The sequence below is a fragment of the Lissotriton helveticus genome, chromosome 6 (genome assembly GCF_964261635.1).
Source record: "Lissotriton helveticus chromosome 6, aLisHel1.1, whole genome shotgun sequence".
Classification (NCBI taxonomy): Eukaryota; Metazoa; Chordata; class Amphibia; order Caudata; family Salamandridae; genus Lissotriton; species Lissotriton helveticus.
Window position 1 is genome coordinate 1,251,303,071 of NC_136067.1, and position 21,465 is coordinate 1,251,324,535.

The window sequence follows — 21,465 nt, forward strand, 5'->3', positions numbered from 1 at the left end:
GTCGATATTTGTGTAGTCGATATTAGTGTAGAAGGTAATGTTATTTTAAAGATAGTCGATAATGTAGTAGTCGATATTTATGTAGTCGATATAATTGTTAACGATATTAGAGTAGTCGATAAAAAAATATCGATATTTGTGTAATTTCTTGTTTAAGTATATGGTGACGATATTTTTGTAGACGATGTATTTGTGGCGATATTTTTGTAGGTCGATGTTTTAGTAATCGATATTTCATCATGGAACCGCTGATGCACCCCAGGGAGGTGGGAATAAAGTTGCATCTCCGTCTGATCCAGTTCAAGATCTTGCACAGGGTTTACTTTGATAGAGTAAGACTATATAAAATGGGGAAATACCTGACCCCAGTTGCCTGCGATGAGGTTATGAGAGGGGAGACTTCCTACACACTGTCTGGTCCTGGTAACAGTGAGGTCTTAGACCAAGAGGGAGGTGGGTGGGATAAGGGGTTGGGGACGTGGGGATGTTGCTTGGTGCTGACATGCTTGTTGTATATGGCGTTTCTTTGCTGCAAAACAATAAAAATGTTTTTTAAAAAAACAACTTTCTGTGCTGCACAGCTGGGTGTAGAACAGTCCCAAGGCTCCCAGGCACCGTTTGAGCAGCCAAACAGGCTGCTCAGACCAATCATGGTGCTGCTGCCATGCTGGTGACAGTAGTGTCATGATTGACTTAGGGTAGCCTGTGTGCTGCCAGAAGCCATGAAAAGAACAGCGTGGAGGGGAAGCTGCAGTCGTAATCAGGTAAGCAATATTTTTATTTTTTTATCCTCCCCTGCCACTCTTCTCTACCACCACTGTTCTGCAGCAGCCATTACTGGTGCTGTGATGTGGTATTCCTAGAACCCTAGGCCTTCTCTGAATATTTCACCGATTTTCTTCCAGAAAGATTTGCTGTTCATTTTTTCTGCTGCCATGGTTAGATCTTGCCACACTTCTCTCTGGTAGATCAATTTCTTGCATCTAATTACAGCTTTGTAGTCTCTCCTTGTGGCCCTGAAGAAAGCCTCCTCTCCTTGGCAATTGTGCCACTTACTATAAGTCCTTCTCAGCTCATTCTTTCCTCCTCTGCACTCACTGTCATACCAACTTGTGTCTGTTTTATTGCTTTTCCTCCTTGGTATACATGGTACAGACCAGTGACATATGGGCTGCTTTGAAAGTTTGGTATAGTTTGCGAATGTTGTCTCATGCTTATCGCTGTCTGTGGTGCAGACCATTTAGTGTTCTTGCAGCATTTAGTGTAATCTCATTGTTCAGGTTGTTCTCTCTGTTCCATTTTACTGCTCGCCTGTTGTTGAGGGTAATGATTGGTGACACAGCGTTTGACTGTTCTCCGCTCAGTCAGAATAGCCTACTTGAGGCTTAAGGGGTCCTGATGGCTCTCTGGTAAGATCAGCCTAGATCTTTTGCTGTTCTGAAATGTGGGAGCTGCTGGGCTGTCTGATGCTGTTCGGCAATTCAGGAAGATTAGCTGTAATTTACTTATAAAGCTGCTGAATAATCTCCCTCTCTTGTGACTGCTGAGGGGGAGGGATCATAAATAGTCAACAGTGATCCCTGCAGCCAAACAAAAGCAATACAGCATGACATGCTGTACTTTAGTAACAATGAGCAGCAACACCTTCAAAATATTACATTCAAGAAGCCACTTCGGTAAAATTCAGGGGCTAACACCAAAAAGAAGCAAAATTGGGAGGGTAGGAGGAAAGCAAGCACACTCTTGACACTGACACAAGGATAAATCAGGTGAAGCACCAATGTCCTTTTCAAGAATGAGTTCCAGAGATGACCGACATGCATAATTGAAGTCCATCATTTGCTATATTTGAGACAAGGAGTACATATCTTCTCAAAGCGGGACAGTCTGACTAACAGATGCTGACAGTTTTTCCATAGCATATAAATGCTAAATTTGAAACCGCTATAGAACTATGATGGTATATCTGAAGCTATAGACTTTTGGGCAGACGTTAGTCTGGGAGCTAATAACATCTCGGAGACTAATTTACTAGATAATGACAATAGTAATTATAAGCCCTCTTTAATCAACATTTCCACGCACTAAAATCAACGAACTAAACTGTAGCTATGGTGGAGCGAGGTTGAAAACCAACATTTCATATGCCCCTCGTTAAGTCACTTCCTCATAACAATAATATTTATTAATCATGTGGTTTTGAAAATGAATCAACATAGAATAGAATGCACACACACAAGTACACGTGGAAAAACTAATATGCTCATGTTGCAACCATAATCGACTAACTGAGTGATCTTGGTATGTCGAACACTAATGCATACGTTATAAATTCACCAAAAGTGGTATGAATGTGCTTTTTGTTTATGTATTTGTGGCAAAAACATGAGGACAAGTGAGTATAAAGGTGCATATATGTTGCTTTATTTGCTAGGTAATAGCTAACAGGGATACCTTAGTAAGGGGGGAGGTAAACAGAAGGGTTATAATTCAATACTTAACATTTAATTGTGTTTGTTTCTATAATAGTTAGCGTTCTGGCCTGTGAGACCTAGTGCAAAGATAGACGCTTTTGAGACTCCGAGATTGAGATGCAGCACGCATGCACATAATGGAAAAAGCTGCAAGTCAAGTATGAGCTGTTTGTGCTCGAGCGGAATGGTTCATGGACAGTGTGCCCTGAAAAACCAGCTGAGTGCCAACAAAATGGATGTCCGTGGTGTGAAAGCATAAGAACGCAGATCAGTATTACCATTTGAAGGACTGGAAGGAAACAGATGTGTTTTAAAACAAAGAACATTTTATTGAAAGGATCATGTGGAACTAAAACAATGACATGATGAGGTTATGCTCATCCACCCCTTGGATTGTCCAATCAAAATTGGAGAAGACCCTAAATGTTTCGGTGTTTAGAAAGATTAGCTAGAAAGAAAGGGTATAAAAGAGTATGTCCGGAGTTAAGAAAAAACTCTCTCTTCTTCGATTTCTATCTGCGTATTCCGACATGCTGCTCGAATGCTGAACTTTCCTGAGGTGTAAGAACTTTGATATCTTCTAAACTTTAAATTTATTTGAATGAGTACGGAGTCCTTAGATAAGGTTAATAGTTAGAGAGAATATGGAGTAAAGCTTTGGGAACTATTATATCTTTTGCTAATATTCACGTCTAATAATCTCAATAATAATGTGTTTATTTCTGAGCTTTAGCATTAAATGAAATATAACTGTATGAGTGAAATTTCTTTCCTTTTCTTAAATCTATTTGCATTGATTGAATAAAAAGAAAATGAATAAATACAGGTTATGCTAGAAAATTACTCTTTAAATAAAAATTAGATAAATGAAGAATTAAGCTGGTCTTGTTCATCCTTAGCCTAATTTTTACTAGCAGATCTATAGACAATCAATGGTGGTGTATCTAAATAATTTGTTGTATTGGGAAACCATGGTAAACAATTTAAACTACAGATGTATATATTATAAATAGTTCATTAAAATTTTAGACACTCCGCTATGATCCAGCAGCTCTCCTTTGATTCACACCAATCCATGAAGTAGAGAGAAAGTGTGTATGAGTGACTGGAAGTGTTATGGGCCCCACTGATGAGTAAATGAATCATTTAATACTTCATGGAAAAAGTGATAAGGTTTTAGAAATTATTTCTGGAGTAGCGCTGCATCAGTAATTAACTTGGTAGCAGAGCATAGGTTGCTATAGAATTAGCTAGGATAATGTATAGAGTGATGTATACAGGATTTGTTGTACAGAATTATGACTAACATCTGTTGAGTTTGTATTATGTTATATGTAGTCTGAAAAGGCTTCCAGAAAGTGTGGGAAGCTAGTTACTCTGTCTGCAGGCAGAGGAAGTGTGGCAAGTGAAATCGCACATCGCATAGTCTGTTTCAAAGTAGTGGTATTGTCGTATATCACAGTGGTGTTGTTGTACAACATAAGTTTAGGGACTTTACGTGTGAAAGGATAAATTAATAGTCAGGACAGTCTATAAAATCTTAGCCTTCATGTACAGGGATCATTGAGCATCCTGATTTAAAAGTTATTGCTGAGAGAGTAATAGAGCTTAACCCAAGCTTGAGAGAAGGATAAAGGTAGAGGAAAGCGCTGCTTTATCAGCGAGTCATAAAATTCTGTGGTAGAGAAGAGGTAAGCACTGTCTACTGGAAATACAGAATACTTGTGCGATTGAGAAAACTATCACTTTGGTTTAGCGAAACAGACAAATGGAGTTGTGTCCTGTAGTTACTAATCGATTCAGTTGTATAAAATTGTAAGTACGGCTTCTCGACAAAACTTGTAAAGAATGGGTCAGTCGGCGCTGCAGAAGCCGGAGCACTGCTGACGTCAAAAGTGTTGTGCAGGGATTGGTCCTCGTGACCAAAACGGAGTAAGGGCTGATTGGTGCATCAGTAAAACAGCGAGACTATTGGTTAAACACTAAGACAACGTATCTTGTTCTAATTGGTGCAATAGTGTGAACCGCGCTATGATAGGCTGGTGTTACGAAGCAGTATACGGAAGAGTGCGCGATCTTTCGAAAGACAGGAAATTATCAGAAAAATTTAGTTTTATTATGAAGGAGAAAAAGAGAAACCTTCATGGTTTAGGAAATTGAAAAATGTATTCAAGAAAGACAAGGCGATAGTAACGAGAGAAGGAAGATTACTTCCTCCATCAAAAACGCCTGCTTCATACATGATGACGAAATATGGCTATCATACATGCATTTGGTTTGAAAATTGGGCTGGATATACCAAAAATTATGGTGCATTAGCATTCCCAGAAGTAGGATCTTTTAATTTGTCAGTTTTACGGATTCTGAGAGAAAAGATGATGAAGCTTGAACCGAGACCTAGACCGACTCAATTTGAAGCACTAGTTGAGTGGGAAGATGAGATGCATGAGTTAGAATGAGAAAGGTTGGAAAATCATCGAGGACAAAGAGGTAGATTACGTGGATTATGGGGAGAAACACATGAAAGTAGGATGCAAAGGTGGAGAAATGCTGACATGTGTGATGGAATGTATCCGGTTAGATTGGTAGATGAAATGGAAGGGCAAAAATGCACAGAGAAGAGGAATAATGTGGAGTCAGAGAAAAGGAAAAATTATGGAGAAAGTGAATCAGAGGATACAGTGCTGGAGGAGATACTAAATAGGAGACCACCACCATATCAACCAGGTTCTATATGGACCACTCCAAATGCTCCACCAATAGAGGATAGATTTACTGAAACCCCAAAACGATTTTCAAATTTTAGAGATCTTCCAGAAAGAGTAGAAATGAGATATGATTCAAACACCCCAGTGATAGAAACCAGACTTACTGGTACTCCTAAACAAAATGATGAGATTAGGAAGAGTGTAGCAATAGTAGAGAGACAAAATGAAGAACACTCAAGTACTTCTGAATGTATACGTTCTACAAATGAATTAACTGAAAAGATACAGGAACTTACTAAAAATATAGAAGCAGTAACAGTTCCAGTAACAATAGGTCCTGTAATCCCCAGTGTTTGAAAATCAGAAAATAAAAGAACCAACTTTGACGATTCCTTTGAACCAGAGTTTGCAAAACGTAAAAGAAAAAATGTATCCAGATTTGTCTGAGATTAGGCGGACAGGCAACATAAAACCGCCTGACTTTACTTTTAATCAGAGTTTACCATACAAATTTGCGACCGGAGCAGAATCTGATTCTGTAACTCCTGAAAGAAATGAAGAGAAAATAGATTTAACATAAACCCCAGTAGGACCATCAGAACAAGAATTAGGTGATTGGCTTAAAACTCTGAAAGTAAAATAACATGAACCAAAGGAATTAGATGTTGCTAGACTAAAAGTTGACATGGGAGAATGAATTATTGGGACGATTGGAACAGATAGATTAAAAACATACCAAGACGGTGAATTAATGTCCATGTGTAAAAGTGTTACCTGGAATAAAAGAGCTAATTGTTTTATTAAGGAGATGGGGAGATGTGAATAGATGGAAAGCAAAATGAGCAAAGAAGAAAGAAGAAGTCAGTGATAAATCTACATTAGCAATCCCTGTGAGAGAAAAAGAGACAGTGGTAAATGAATTTCCTATGAGAGAAATGCCTGGAGGAGGATATGTACATGTTCCTTGGACTAGACAAGACTTATTGGGCCATATGTAGGTGGCCAAATACCGGTCGGTAACGGCCGATTTCGGCCGTTACCGACCGGTATTTTGATTTTCTGATGTAGGTGGCCAAAATATTACCGATTCTGTATATTTACCGAATCGGTAAATTTACCGAATCTGTAAATTACCGAATCGGTAAATGTACAGAATCGGTAATATGGGATGTAGGTGGCACTGGAAACAGTGCCACAGGCCCTTAGGAATTAGTTATTTACCATGAAATATTATGGCATGGTAAATAACGAATTCCTGTGTACATGCACATCTGTGCATGTACACCTGTGCCATGTGGCACACAGACATGCCCTAAGGGCATGTATGTGTGTCACATGGCATAAAAGCCAGAAACAGGGGTGCAACAGGGTGTCAAAGTGACACCCTGTCCCCCTTGTAAAATCGGAAATTTTACCGAATCGGTAATTACCGATTCGGTATTTGCTATTGAATCCTATGGGCTTCAAGGCCCATAGGAATCAATGGCAAATACCGAATCGGTAATTACCGATTCGGTAATTACCGATTCTTACCGATTCGGTAATTGTTAAGGGATAATTACCTACATTGCATTTACCGAATTTTAAATACCGAATCGGTAACATTCGGTATTTACGATTCGGTAAATGCAATTTACCTACATATGGCCCATTATCATTTACTAATGATTTCCCCAGATTGAGAGAAAAACCCGTAGAGTGGTATCGACATGTGGATCGATTTGTTAAGGTTTCAAAGGTACTATGGGAAGATCTAGATGGATTATTTGACATAGTAGTACCAGCAGACTTATGGTCTGAGTGCAAAATAACAGTAGATTGGCCAAAAACTGAATATCCACGAGATAAAGTGACGGGTGCTCCTGGATCCGTAGTAGTGCGAAAATAAAAACAAGTAATAGTGTTTTTGAAAAATAAAATTCCACCGAAAGAGACGGATTGGGCAAATATTGACAGGCCTTTACAAGAACCGAAATAATCTGTACATGCCTTCTATGAGAGATTGTTGTTAGTATTTAAACAGCATAGTGGATATGAGGAACTCAATGAAAAAGGTATGAGTCATTTTGTGTATAGATTTGTGTTTGGATTAAGACCAGAAATAGGAGACATGATCAAGCATAATTTGATGGGATGGCAATCATGTTCCGTGGATGAAGTATTGAGACATGCAAAATATTGTAGTGATGAGATCGAAGTCAAACAGAGAAAACTTCAAGAGAAAGCCATGTGGGCACAAGTGAAGTTAGCAGAACATCAGGTGGCACAATTTGAAAATAAAGGTACCGATGTGAATCAAGGAAAAATGAAGGGAAATTTCAATAAACCTAAATTAGTAGGGAATATAGAAGAGCTTAAGAAAAAGTACCCTTGTCATAATTGCGGCAGGATGGGGCATTGGAACAACGAGTGTAAGTGTCTGCCAGGAGTTAATCCCGAAAATACATCATTGAATCCGCTGGTGCAGAATGAGGTAATTCAACATCCACCACAATAGCAGCAGGTAGTTACTCAGCAAAGTCAGGTGCAACAACCACCACTACCACACAGTGTAAATTGCCAGAGATCCAGTACAGAGACAGGATTCAGCGGAGGCGAGTAGGTAAACCGATCGCCCAGAGTGAATGTGAGTCCCCAGTATTGGTTACAAGAGGATAGAGGGAGTGAGTCGGATGATAGTTTCTGACGGGACCTGAGGGAGGAAGAAGAGTGTGTGATTGGAGCCACTCTTGAGGTAGATCAATCTGGTCCGTTTGTGAATGTAAAAGTGAATGATGTAAAAGTAACTTTTCTAGTGGACACTGGTGCTACCCGTTCTACTGTTAGATCAGTGGAAGTTCAAAATCTTCATCTCTCGGGTGATAAAATCCAGGTTGTAGGTGTAGCTAATAGGAAAATTCAAACCTCCTTAACGAAACCAGTAGAAGTAGAAATTGGAAATTTCAAAGACATGCACCGATTTGTGGTGTGTGATAGCAGTCCAGTTAATCTGTTAGGCAGGGATATTCTATGTAAGATGAACTCTGCCATATATTTTTCACCAGATGACATTGAATTTCAAACTCCAGATGAAGACAGTCTGTATAAAATGACCATGGCAATGATAGAGTCAGAAAAGAATGAATTGTTTCCTGTGTTTGATCGAAACAAGATACCTGTTCAGTTGAAAGACGCAGTAAAAGAGAAAGTGTGGGATTTTACAGGAGAAGATATTGTATTGATGAAAGGTGTCGATCCTGTAAAAGTTTCTGTACAAGAAGGAGTAAGTTACCCAAACATTCCCCAATATAAAATGACAGCAGAAATAATTGAAGGAATAACACCAATAATAAACAAAATGATTGAACAAGGCATTTTACGAGAGATAGAAAGCAGTCCTTGTAATTCACCAATAATGCCCAACAGAACATTTAGGATTGTACTATACCTTATAAAGGTTAATAAGATCATTGTCCTATGTTGTCCAATTGTACCAAATACCAGCAGTCATTTTATATCAAATTCCACATGATGCAGAATGGTATACAGTAATTGATTTGTGCAACGCGTTCTTTACTGTTCCATTGGACCCAGAAAGCCAGCCAATATTTGCGTTCCAGTTTGGAGACCGCATTTTGGCATGGTGCCGAATTCCTCAAGGGTATACTGAAAGTCCGTCCATTTTTAATCAATTGCTAAAGAAATCATTAGAAAGTTTGAGCATGCCTGAATAATCTTTATTGGTTCAATATATTGATGACCTGTTAGTGGCATCAAAGACAAGGGATGAATGTGTATCAGATACTATTGCATTGTTGAACCATTTGGCAGAGGAGGGACATAAAGCGTCCCCATCGAAATTACAATTTTGTCAGAAAGAAGTGCAATACTTAGGTCATAAGATTGCTAAAGGAACTAGACAAGTTACCACAGAGAGAATCAAAATGATACAAGGAATGCAGCCCGCAAAAACCCAAAGACAATTAAGAATGTTCCTAGGAATGGTGGGTTACTGTAGACAGTGGATTAGTGGATTCTCACTAATAGCTGTCAGGATGTAGCCCAGAGCGCCTACCTGGTTGTTAGGTAAAACTACACTTCCCAGGAACCTTTGCGGTTTTGGCCGGATATAACGCGGCTATGCCAGGGAGACAATGTACGTGATTCTGTTTGTGTTCTTGCGAGAGCGGCTAGCTCTCAAGCCGAGGGCTCCCTTTGCTGAGCCTCTGTGGAGATCGGCGTCTGAAGAAGGCGTGCGGTCAAGGTTCAGGTACCGAGTTCATGCAGCATTGTGTAGAGCGGCTTGCTCTCGAGTGCTGCTGGCGTTTTAATTAATGCGTTGACTTTTGATGCTTAGTTTCCTTTCCACTGTTAGAGCGATCTCTGTTTGGGTATGTAATTGTAGGGGCTTCACATACCGTACCCATGATATTACAGGATGCTTTTACTCAAATTGTGGTTTTGTGTTGTTTAGGGGAGAAAGGCGCACTGAGAAAATACTGCTTCAGGCATACAGAGGAATTGAGAGAGCACAGGTGAACCACTGTCCGTATAGCAAGAATTGAATGAAAGTAGGTGTTCATGTATGTGTAATTAACGGTTGTATGATGTTACAAGGCGATCTTTTAGATCACGGTACATCACAACGCATCTTTTACAACGCAAGTCGTTACCACGACTTGCGCTGTAGAGTGCTGGACTTAAGAATAGTAAGATTTACTATTCCAACTCCAGCCTACGTACAGTAGGGAAGGTGTTGGAATAGTAAATCTACTATTCCTTAGTCTAGAGCGCCCTCCAGTGCAAGTCGTGGTAATGACTTGCATTGTAAAAGACGCGTGGTAATGGCAGCGCAGTGTTTTGACCGCGTTGTCATGGATGTTCCCCGTAATTAACCTACGTGTGTTCTTTTTTACAGCTTCTTGTCCCAGCGGTCCCCTTCCTTCCTTTTCCAGGTTTTTTTCCCTTTTGGGGTTTTTTCCCTCACCGTATCACTTGAACACCCTGTTTATATTGATCAGGGTGTTTTGGAGGTCCGGAGGTGCAGCATTATTGCTACGAGCGGATCCTGCAGAGTGTCAACCTGACAGAATCACGTACCTAAGAATCACACTCTGCCTGGTCCGGTTGTGAAGGTAATGGCTACCATGGAGGATGTGTTGCATGCATTAGTACTGGTGCAGCAGGAGTTAGCCTTGTCAAAGGCTGAGACTGCTGCTCTAAAGGACAAGGTAGAACAGCTGTCAAGGAACCCTTTTAACGCCTCCGCTTCTGCATCTCGTAGACAGTTACGGTGCCTCCACCCATCCCGTTGGCCAATCCCGAATAATTTCCAGGTGATCCTCGTAAAATCCAGGTCTTCCTGACACAGATATTGCTGCACTTTTCGTGCAAACCAGCATCATTCCCGACCAATCACTCTAGAGTGGCTTTCGCCATATCCTATTTGGTGGGGGACGCCGCCAATTGGGCTGTACCTTTGGTAAAGAACAATGATGCCATACTGTCAGACTGGTCATCTTTCAGGACGGAATTCGAAAAGGTCTTCGATCGTAGGGCAACAACCTTTAGTGCGGAAAGGGAACTCATAGAGTTGAGACAAGGGAAAGGTGAACTGATTACTTATTTGACCACGTTTAACCGATTAGTGGCTGAGGCTGAATGGCCTGAGGAGAAAAGAATGTCCCTTTTCTATCAGGGGTTGAAGGAGGATCTAAAAGACGTAGTGGCTCAAATTGATCCTCAGCTAACGACGTGTGTAGACATGATCAACCTAGCATTAACGCTAGATAGTCGGATGACAGAGAGAGGGGGAAAACAGGAGAAAATGGGAAAGTGGAACTATCGGTTTCGATCGTTCACCTCGTAAAGGTCCAGGAGGGTTGGAAAGTAGCCCCGAACCCATGGAGATCGGAGCCCTCAGAGCTACGTTATCCAGAGAGGAGAGAGAAGTTAGAAGAACACAAGGGTTGTATATGTACTGTGGGAAGAAGGGGCATTACGTCAGAGAATGCCCCTCAAAACCCAAAACATCCAGTACGGGAACTAGATATAAAAGAGTGGCGGTATCCTCCACGGTGTCCGATACAGAACCACTGAGGACCCGTATACAAGAGATAGAAGGAGGACAGGAATGGAAACTTACATCTCTATCCACTACAGGGATAGGAGAAACAGAGTCACATCTTGTAATGGAAATGACACTCGAATGTGAGCAGGAGTTCCATCAGGTCATGGTTATGGTAGACTCAGGGGCAACTGGCAATTTTATAGACGACGGTCTGGTATCCTGCCTTGACCTACCTCGCATTCCGAGAAAGAACCCTGAAGAAGTTCTAGCGGTAGACGGTCTGCCTTTGAAGTCAGGACACATCACAGAGAGGACTAGCGATGTAGGGCTATCCATTACTATGCAGGGGAAAACGCACTCCGAGGTTTTGTCTTTAAACATAATTGAAGCTCCTCAGTATGAGGTGATATTAAGCATGCCCTGGTTATGCCATCATAACCCTGTTGTGGACTGGAAATCCAAGACGTTCCAGTTCTTGTCTGAAACATGTCATGATCATCTGGTGCCATGTCCGGCTGCTCATGTTGCTGTTCTAACCACCCCTTATTTGGCTTCTACGGCAGTGGAAACAAATGTTGAACTCCCTGATGAATACGTTCCTTACAGTGATGTGTTTTGTGAAATCAAGGCAGAAACGTTACCTCCGCATAGGGAGTACGACTGCCGCATCGATTTGGTGGATGGTGCCACGATCCCTACTTGTAGGGTGTATGCTTTGTCTGTGTCAGAGACTACTCATTTAAAGGAGTATATAGACCATTACCTTCAACTGGGGTTCATCAGACCTTCCCGTTCTCCTGCGGACTCTCCTTTATTCTTCATTGCTAAAGCCAACAGGGATCTCAGGACTTGTGTGGACTATCGCATCTTGAATAAGAACACCATACGCAACCGGTACCCTCTCCCCCTCATTTCCGTTTTACTTTACCAGGTGAAGGAAGCAAGGATATATACTCGTTTGGACTTACGAGGGGCTTATCACCTGGTCAGAGTGCGTGAGGGGGATGAGTGGAAGACAGCGTTAAAGACATGGTATGGTCTCTATGAGTATTTGGTGATGCCCTTTGGGCTTTGTAATGCCCCGGCGGCTTTCCCATTTTTCATCAATGACGTGCTGAAGGATTATGTGGACCACTTTGTGGTAGTATACATTGATGACATTCTGATATACTCGCAGAATGTATCTTGTCATACTGCACAAGTGTGTAAGGTTTTGGAGAAATTGCGGTAACATCACTTATACATAAAATTGAGCAAGTGTGAGTTTGGTGTTCACGAGGTGGAGTTCCTGGCGGTGGTCCTTAGCCCGAAGGGATTACAGATGTCAGAAAGGAAGGTACAGGCGGTACAGGACCTGCCAGCCCCAAGGAACGTGCGGGAAGTGCAGAGCTTTTTGGGGTTCGCCAATTATTATCGCCGTTTCATCGTGCAGTTCTCCCAAAAGGCGGTCCCCATAACTAGGTTGTTGAAAAAAGGGGCACTGTTTGTATGGTCCAGAGAGGCGAATGAGGCATTGAACATCCTCAAGAAAGCGTTCATCACAGCGCCATTGTTGGCGCATCCCGTAGTGGAAAATCCTTTCATGGTGGAAGCCGACGCTTCCGATGAAGCTATAGGGGCTGTGCTGTCCCAAAGAGATTCACTCACAGGGCAGCTTCATCCTGTAGCCTACCTCTCTAGAAAACTGAGCCCTGCTGAGGCAAACTACACAATAGCAGAGAAGGAACTCCTGGCAATAAAAAGAGCTTTTCAAGAGTGGAGGCAGTATCTATGGGAGGCTTGTCATGCAGTGACGGTATACACCGATCACCGTAACCTCCAGTATATGACTTCAGCTAGACATTTAACGCAGAGACAGATGCGGTGGATGCTCTTCTTTGCAGAGTACAATTTTGTGGTAACTTTCCGACCTGGTGTCGACAACAGAAAGGCTGACGCTTTGTCCAGGCAGGTGATGCCAGCTGAGCTTACGGAAGTGGTTCCTCAAGCCATTATTCCAGCAGCAAAGGTGTTGTGTGTGGTTCGTGCTGAGAGGTTCCTGGAAGAGGTGAAGGTGTCTAGGTCCTTGGTGGCTTGGAAGCAATGGGCTGCTTGTAAACCCGGACGGGTTGTACGACAAGGGCTGCCTTTCCAGAGAGAACGATTGTACTTGCCCATGATTGAGTTGCAAAAAAAGGCTTTTGCATGGTGTCATGTAGCGCCTTTAGCGGGTCACCCTGGTGTAACCAAGACAGTGAGTTTGCTCCAGAGGTATTTCTGGTGGGATTCTTTGGCCAAGGATGCAACTCACTGGGTGAAGAGGTGTGAGGAGTGTGCCGGAGCGAAGGGGGAGAACACAAAGAAGAAAGGCCAGTTGATGCCCATGCCCACTCCTGCTCGCCCTTGGCAAAACATCAGTTTAGACTTCATAACGGGTCTACCCAGTGATCAGGGATGTTCGGCTATCCTGGTGGTAGTGGACAATCTAACTAAGATGGGTCATTTTATACCACGTACAAACCTCCCCACTGCTAGCCAAACGGCCCAGTTACTGGCTTCTCAGGTCATTCGGCTACATGGTATTCCTCAGGTGATAGTGTCTGATCGGGGACATCAGTTCATTGCAAGATTCTGGAGAATGTGGTGTCAGGCCTTGGGCATTGAGTCAGCCCTCTCAACTAGTTTCCATCCGCAAACCGATGGTCAGACTGAAAGGTTAAATCAGACATTGAAGAAATACCTAAGATGTTACTCAACTCCAAGGAAGCACATGAATCCTGGGTTGTGTTGTTATGGATGGCAGAACTGGCCTACAACAATGCATGGCATAGTTCTACGGGCATGTCACCTTTCAAAGCCAATTTTGGGTAGGATGCAAATACGTTGCCTGTCAATATCCCCATAGATCTATGTAACCAGCCCACGGCGATGGAAAAATCCATGCGTTAAGGAAAGTGCATAAGGGAGTGCAAAGGCATCTGATGAGGGCCAAGGAAGTCTACAAACATTGGCAGGATAAACACAGAAACCCTGGTTCCCAGTACAAGGTGGGGGACAAGGTATGGTTGTCCACCAATTACATACGATTCAAGTTGAGGAGTGTTTTTCACCTGCGTTTTATTGGTCCCTATCCAATTGTGAGACAGATCAACCCTGTTGCATACAGACTCAAGTTGCCTGGTTCTCTAAGAATCCGCCCTGTGTTCCATGTACATCTGCTGAAACGAGCTCTCACGTCCAGAAGGAGGGCGCCGCCACCTGTGGAAGTTGACGGGGGGGTTGAATATGAGGTGAAACCCATACGTGACTCCAAACTGCGCAGGGGTGTGCTATGGTACCTGGTTTCCTGGAAGGGATATTCAGCAGAGGATGATCTTGGGAGCCTTGGGATAACGTACATGCTCCAAGGGCTGTTCGTTCGTTCCACCTGAGGTATCCTGCCAAACCGGGTCCTAGAAGGCGCTTGGGAGGAGGGCGTACTGTCAGGATGTAGCCCAGAGCGCCTACCTGGTTGTTAGGTAAAACTACACTTCCCACGAACCTTTACGGTTTTGGCCGGATATAATGCGGCTACGCCAGGGAGACGATGTACGTGATTCTGTTTGTGTTCTTGCGAGAGCGGCTGGCTCTCAAGCCGAGGGCTACCTTTGCTGAGCCTCTGTGGAGATCGGCGTCTGAAGGAAGGCGTGCGGTCAAGGTTCAGGTACCGAGTTCATGCAGCATTGTGTAGAGCGGCTTGCTCTCGAGTGCTGCTGGCGTTTTAATTAATGCGTTGACTTTTGATGCTTAGTTTCCTTTCCACTGTTCGAGCGATCTCTGTTTAGGTATGTAATTGTAGGGGCTTCACATACCGTACCCATTATATTACAGGATGCTTTTACTCAAATTGTGGTTTTGTGTTGTTTAGGGGAGAAAGGCGCACTGAGAAAATACTGCTTCAGGCATACAGAGGAATTGAGACAGCACAGGTGAACCACTGTCCGTATAGCGAGAATTGAATGAAAGTAGGTGTTCATGTTGTAGTGTAGTTCCTATCTTCCCAATAGGCTCTGCGCATTGGAATAATACCTACAGCAGTAAAGGCCTAGGCCAGACGTTAACTAGGTCTACTACTGTCGATACTAGACTTAAGTTTTGGGTTTGCCAGCGTAGCTCAGAGTTCGCTAGAAACTTTCTCGAATGTTCAGGAAAGAATTAACTCCCCTGATTAGACAAGAAGGGATTTAGTTTCTGACAACCATAGAACATGACAACTTTGCTCTCCCCTAATCAAGAGTGTATCTCCAGAGTCGTGTGAGCACAAGGCAATTATTTTACTCAGTCAGTACGTGCATTCTTAGTCTCATCAGATTGTAGAGAAAAGGAAGAGACGGGCGTGTTCAATAAAAAGGTGTTATTTATTGATCAGTCTCTTTTCTCGTACAAGAGAAATGGATCGATATTATTGCAATACTTATAGTTAAGTAAAGTGCATACATTAAAAGCAATAGTATAAAATAATACTGTAAAAACATTGATATGGTTTCTGAGCCATATGATGTTTAAAATGATTAAAATATATTTACATACACATATACATTTGACTAAACGTACTCAACTGGTGTTTCTAAATACGCCTACCCCGTGTACCTGACCTAAGTCTAATGCGTGGGCGGGAATAGAAAGTTACAGTTTAAGTTAAGTTTGTTTTTGCCAAGTGAATAACTAAAGAATTCTCTGTGAGGGGTTATTCAGTTCTGTACCTGGAAGTTAGGATGAATGAGGAATGGTATCTCTTTCTCTGTTCTCGATATTCCAGGCTGCCTGCGAGGGCTGCCCGAAAGCGCCGGTGCTGGGTCTCTCGGTAGGAGATAGCAGCGCGTCTCTCAGCGCGTCAGGAAGGCGGGGCTGCTGCCAGCGGGGTCTGCTCTGCTTCTGGGCTTCGGCAAGTATGGCTGCTCCGTCTCGTCACCACGCGTGTGTTTGCATAGGGCAAGATCGGCAATATTTATACCTTAAAGGTGCCGAGATTGACGTAAGGATGGACATAGATACGTCAATAAAGATGTCATACGACTTGCTCGTTAGCACATTCTTTTACTGAAGTTCTCTGTGAAATCAAAACAATGGCCGCACGGATTTTCCAGGTTGTCATAGGTTTGATTTGTTATGAGAACGTCGTATGCCTTATCAGGGGCTGGTGGGAATGTCGCTTGTCTAATTAGATCTCAAGCGTTATGACCTAATCAGATAACACGTTCCTGTGCCGTAGTGTGACTGCGTCAGATAACGGTATCTGCATCATGGGGGCTTTTCTTGCCTCATGGGCTGACTGTTAGTTAACTTGATAGTTAGTTTAACCAGAATAGGGTCAGGAATAGGGGGATCGATTCAGAACCTATAGGCAATACATGACACCCACTCCACGCTAACTATGGTCATATTTACTAATCTATGCATAGTATAACATAGTACAACATACTATAGAGTATAGTGTATACCTCACCACCCCAAAATACATAAATGCATTTTGAAATTTTCAAATATACTGAAAAATTGCAGTCATATATATTGTATGCACTTAAGCTATGAATTAAACGCTAAAGTAAACACGCATTTGTAGACATTATTGCTTATTTGGTATATGAGAAATACACATGAAATGGCTCTTAATATGGCTATACAGAAAGAAAGTTCGAGACCATTTCATCACATGATAAAATATTTGTGAACATACCAGCGGGCAACTAAAGTTTATAAAGTATCTAAAAATAGAAATCTTAGTTCTCTAGGAATAGTTTCTTACTTTAAGCAGAAGATAAGTGTCCCGAAAATTTTGTAAAAAATAATTTGGGGCTGCTAAAAAATTGCTGTCCGTGAACTGGTGGGAAAAATTGTTCATGTGACTTTATTTTTAAAGTTGAAGGCCGAATTCAGGGAACGCCGTGTGCGAGCTTGCTCAAAAGTCTCTATTTCTGTTCTGGAGAGAACATCATATCATTAAGGCTTTCGAGAAAACTGTCAACAGCTTCATGGGAAAGTTCCACTAAGTCGGAAATAGGTGTAACCATGCATTCGTGCGCATGATTGTCTCCATTGACATTCTGATTCGCATTGCTGACAGAAGGTCGTACCTGATTAATGCTGCTTTCATCTTGAACTTCACTACTCTTCAGTCGTAGTGGTGAAGACTCCACGAATGCCGTCATCAGGATTGGCAGCCTTTGAGGGCAGCACAAAGCGTGAACCTTGGTAGGAACCAACAATGTATCTGCATCCACTGGCGCATCCGATTGTAGCGTCAGACAGGTGTCTAACACGCATTCTTCTCCGCATAGCAGACATCTCAATACAGGTAAAACACATCTTTGCCACATTGGTCGAAATGATAGAAACCAAGTCATGTTCAGGTCTCTAAGCCGGGATAGTCCAGGATTTTTGATATCCGGTCCCGGTATCCAATGGCTAGGATTGTATCTTCCATTGTCGCGAGAGTTTGATCTGTGACATGGGTTGCCATAACGAAAAATAAGGACTAAGAATAGGATTCCTGCAATTAGTCCCAGGATCAGGGGAAGTCCGCCAAAAATCGAATGGACGAAATCTGGAAAAATACCCAGTATGGCTTTGAATGGTGTTAATGCCATCGAAAATACTGTCTTAAATACTTTTGAGACCCCAGTGGTATCAGAAATATTTAAGATTTCGCTCAGGATTTCCGCGAAATGTACGGGGGAATTAGTCGATAATAATGTATGTATCTCTGCAGTCGTCCTTGCGACTTGTAGATCATACGTTTCTTTTGATGACGTGAGCCTTGTAGGTGTCTGAAGAAGCACTGTTTTCATTCTGCTTAAAGTATCTATTCGAATAGAAGTAATTTTCAAACTGGGCCATGCCCTTGCCTCCCTGTCTGGAAAGGAGCTGGGGAACAAAGAACGTCCACAGCACTTGACCTTCGCAGTCGTAGTGACTAGATAAGGAGTCCCGGGCATAAGACTACAACATTTGCGGTCTACAATAAGAATGTAACTCCCATTATAGAGTCTTTGAAAGAATGGTTCTATTTCGGTTGCAGGTGCGCCTTGCTGGTGACATGAAAGGTTGTATGAATTCCCTTCACAGGCTCCATGCAAACTAATTCCGTTACACAGAAGCGTGCCGCTTAGTGACATAGCACAATTGTTGCCACTAAGAAACACTTTCTGTCCTTTATTACTGACACATGCATGCGAATAGGGCAGGTTCCAAGTTGTTTTAAGGTACCCCTTTCCCAATTTCTCGTACATGCCAGCCTGTATATATTTTTGGCAGTATTGAAACCTGAAGGTTGAGATTGGAATATTTATGATTCCGTGGATTATCCATTCACTGACAGGTCGTTCTGACATTGTCATTGGTAATCTTTCTAGTTTTTCAATGCTCAAGATTGTATAATCAGCACCCTTTTGCGCCATACCGATTTGTCTATCAGTAAGGTTAAAGATTTGGAATAGTGACGTTGTGTTGATTAAACGCCAAGGCACATAGCCTGAACGCAGATTTTGTAACGTCCAGCCAAGCTGTACAATAGAACGCAATTGTGACTGACCATGTTGTAATAACAGTAAGTCTTGCGATAATATATCGATTGCTGAAGACACAATGCTGTCCAATGAAAAAATTCTGGAGGACAGAGTCATTAACCCATTGTCCACTACAGAAAGTGATTTTTCCAAATTAATACGGTCAATTTCCCGTATTCTCTCTGCTGTTTCAATTTGATTAACCTTCCAGGCCTCATTGTATGCTGCATATACAGAGGCTGCTATGAAACGCTTTTGACGCTGTTTGCGTGGTCCCATTATGAAATCACGCAAGTCAGCACCATCAGTAAGTAAAGTTAGGTGTTGCTTAATTTCAGGCAGTGTGGAAGTTTGTAGCCACTGAAGGCATAATTTGCCCACACTGTAGGTTGTTATTATCCCTGGGTGATGTCTTTGGGGATATCTAGGGTCTGGCCTGGTCATTTTGAACCCCTGTGTTTTATTCAGGAATCTGTCTTGACAGTTATTTGTATCTGTGGGCCAGATCAACCATTGTTTCCAATTAGGATGTGTTCTGTTTTGGTTTAATATATGGTTTACGTCTATCTCTTCATCCGTATTAGAGCTATTGCTAAACATTGTTGGCTTTGGAATAGACGGTTTATTTAAATCTTTGATTTTGGCTAGGCCAAGACAGGTGGTTTGTTGAACAGTGTCATTTAAAAATATCATTTGTTCTGGGATCATGCAAGCTCTAAACAAAGCTTCTAAACCCTGTACTTGCCATTCTTTTGTACCCCAAACACTTTTTAAATCAACATTTTTGTCCCAATAATCAAATCCAAAAGTATTCATTTCTTCGAAGAATGAATCTGAATATATCAACTTTGTGTTGGTTATCATGGTTTTCATCCCTGTCTTGTTTGACAATTTAAAATAAAATGTTTCAGCATTACTTGTGTTAAAACCTGAAAAATATGAATATTTGTCGTAAACAGTTCTTGAGCTCACTTTTGGAGGTGTTGCACAATGTTCCCATTGATTATAATTTAAAACATTTCTAGGTTGTGCAGATTTATGTAAAAAATGGTTACCATAGTGGTTATAGCAATACATACTATCATAATTTGTAGAACCTTGCAAATAATCATGTTTTGTAAATTTAGCAGACATTACTAAGTCAGACATCATGTTATTAATGCTTTCGAAGTCCCAATCATCAGCAAATGAGTTTGGTTTTGCAAAGTCACTCAAGGAGATCTTGATTTGGTGTGGGTATTTCAGGATCTCGACCGGACCATAAATTTCATAGTCAGTGTTGTCCCAGGCTACCCCACCAGGTATAGGATTGGCTGTGAAGTTGGCTGAAGAAAGTTCTCTTTTCTCGACGTGTGAAGATGTGTGTGGTTTGAGGACCAAGTTGATGTTCTGACTTGCTGTGTCCATTTTAGCATATTTTCCCTCAATGAAGCGTCCCAAAGTTAATACCATGATGAGCCAAAGTATGAGGATAAATGCACCAAAACCCACCCAAAATTCAATCCATGGAGAAATCAGATATGTTTCTTTCAGTTGGTTCAAAAGTTCCTTAGCTTTGTCTTTAACCCCTTCAGTGCTAATGACAAGGGTAACTCGTCATGGAGTTTCCATTGATTTCAATGGAAATTACATGAAGAAGAGCAAATACCCTTAGCATCCAAGTGGTTAAAGGATTTTGATGATGGCTGTGTCTTTGATTCACTGAGGCTTTCAGAGGAATCATCGAAGTTGATGAAGTAGCCGGATGCAGTTCTGTCAATTGTTCCAATTGCTTCAGGATTTTTGTTTCTTGAATTGTCACCTGGTACTTCATTATAGATTGGTGTGTCTCTGCTAAATGTTTTTATTTGGGTTTTCAGAGGTCTGAGTTCTATTGCATCGTTGCATAGTCCTTGTTGTTCTTCTGTAGGCGTTTCGAATGTGATGAGCCTCTTTGTTAGGACCTCTGTACTGGTAGCAAACCTTGGTGTTCTGCTACTTATTGGGAGTCCACTTGGCCTACTGTTTGTTATCGGCCACATGTTGTGGTTTTACCAGGTCGATGGATACAACTCGGTTCTCCTTTTTACCAGCAAGTGGCGGTAGTACAACTGATCTTGTTCCGTTGACAGACAAGACAGGAACTGCTTTTCTGTAAGAAGGCCCAAATTCCTTCTTTACCGCGATCTTCTCCCTGACTAGATCCCCGACTTTTGGAATCCAGACAGGTCTTGCTGGGACAGGTGGTGATTCTTCAGTGGTTGTTGGCTGTTGTTTCAACTGTATGTTGCTCAGGTCGTTTCTTGTTTTGTTTAAGTCCTGCAAAATAGCCAAACGGTCTTTGACATCAAAGCTTTTTTTCTTTAACCACTGAAGTCTGACTGTCGAGGTCAGAGATAATCATTCTAGTTCCAAATAATAATTCGTACGGACTGAATCCCTTCAGAGAATTTCTTGGCAAGTTATTTAGACTACGTTGGACACTTATTAGATGTTTGACCCACCCAGCTCCCGAACCTAATATCCTTTCCATTATAGATTGCTTTCTGCCTTGGTTTTTTCTTTACACCATCCCGTACCCTCAGGAAGGAAGTGAGAAGATTCCCGCTGGACTGTGCTCATTCGGCCATGTTTCCCCCCAGGCTGGTGGGCTTGAGTGAAAACAATGGCCGAACGTAGCATGCTCTTAGCGTATATGCCATTTAGACTCGCAAATCTTTGTATAACAGTCC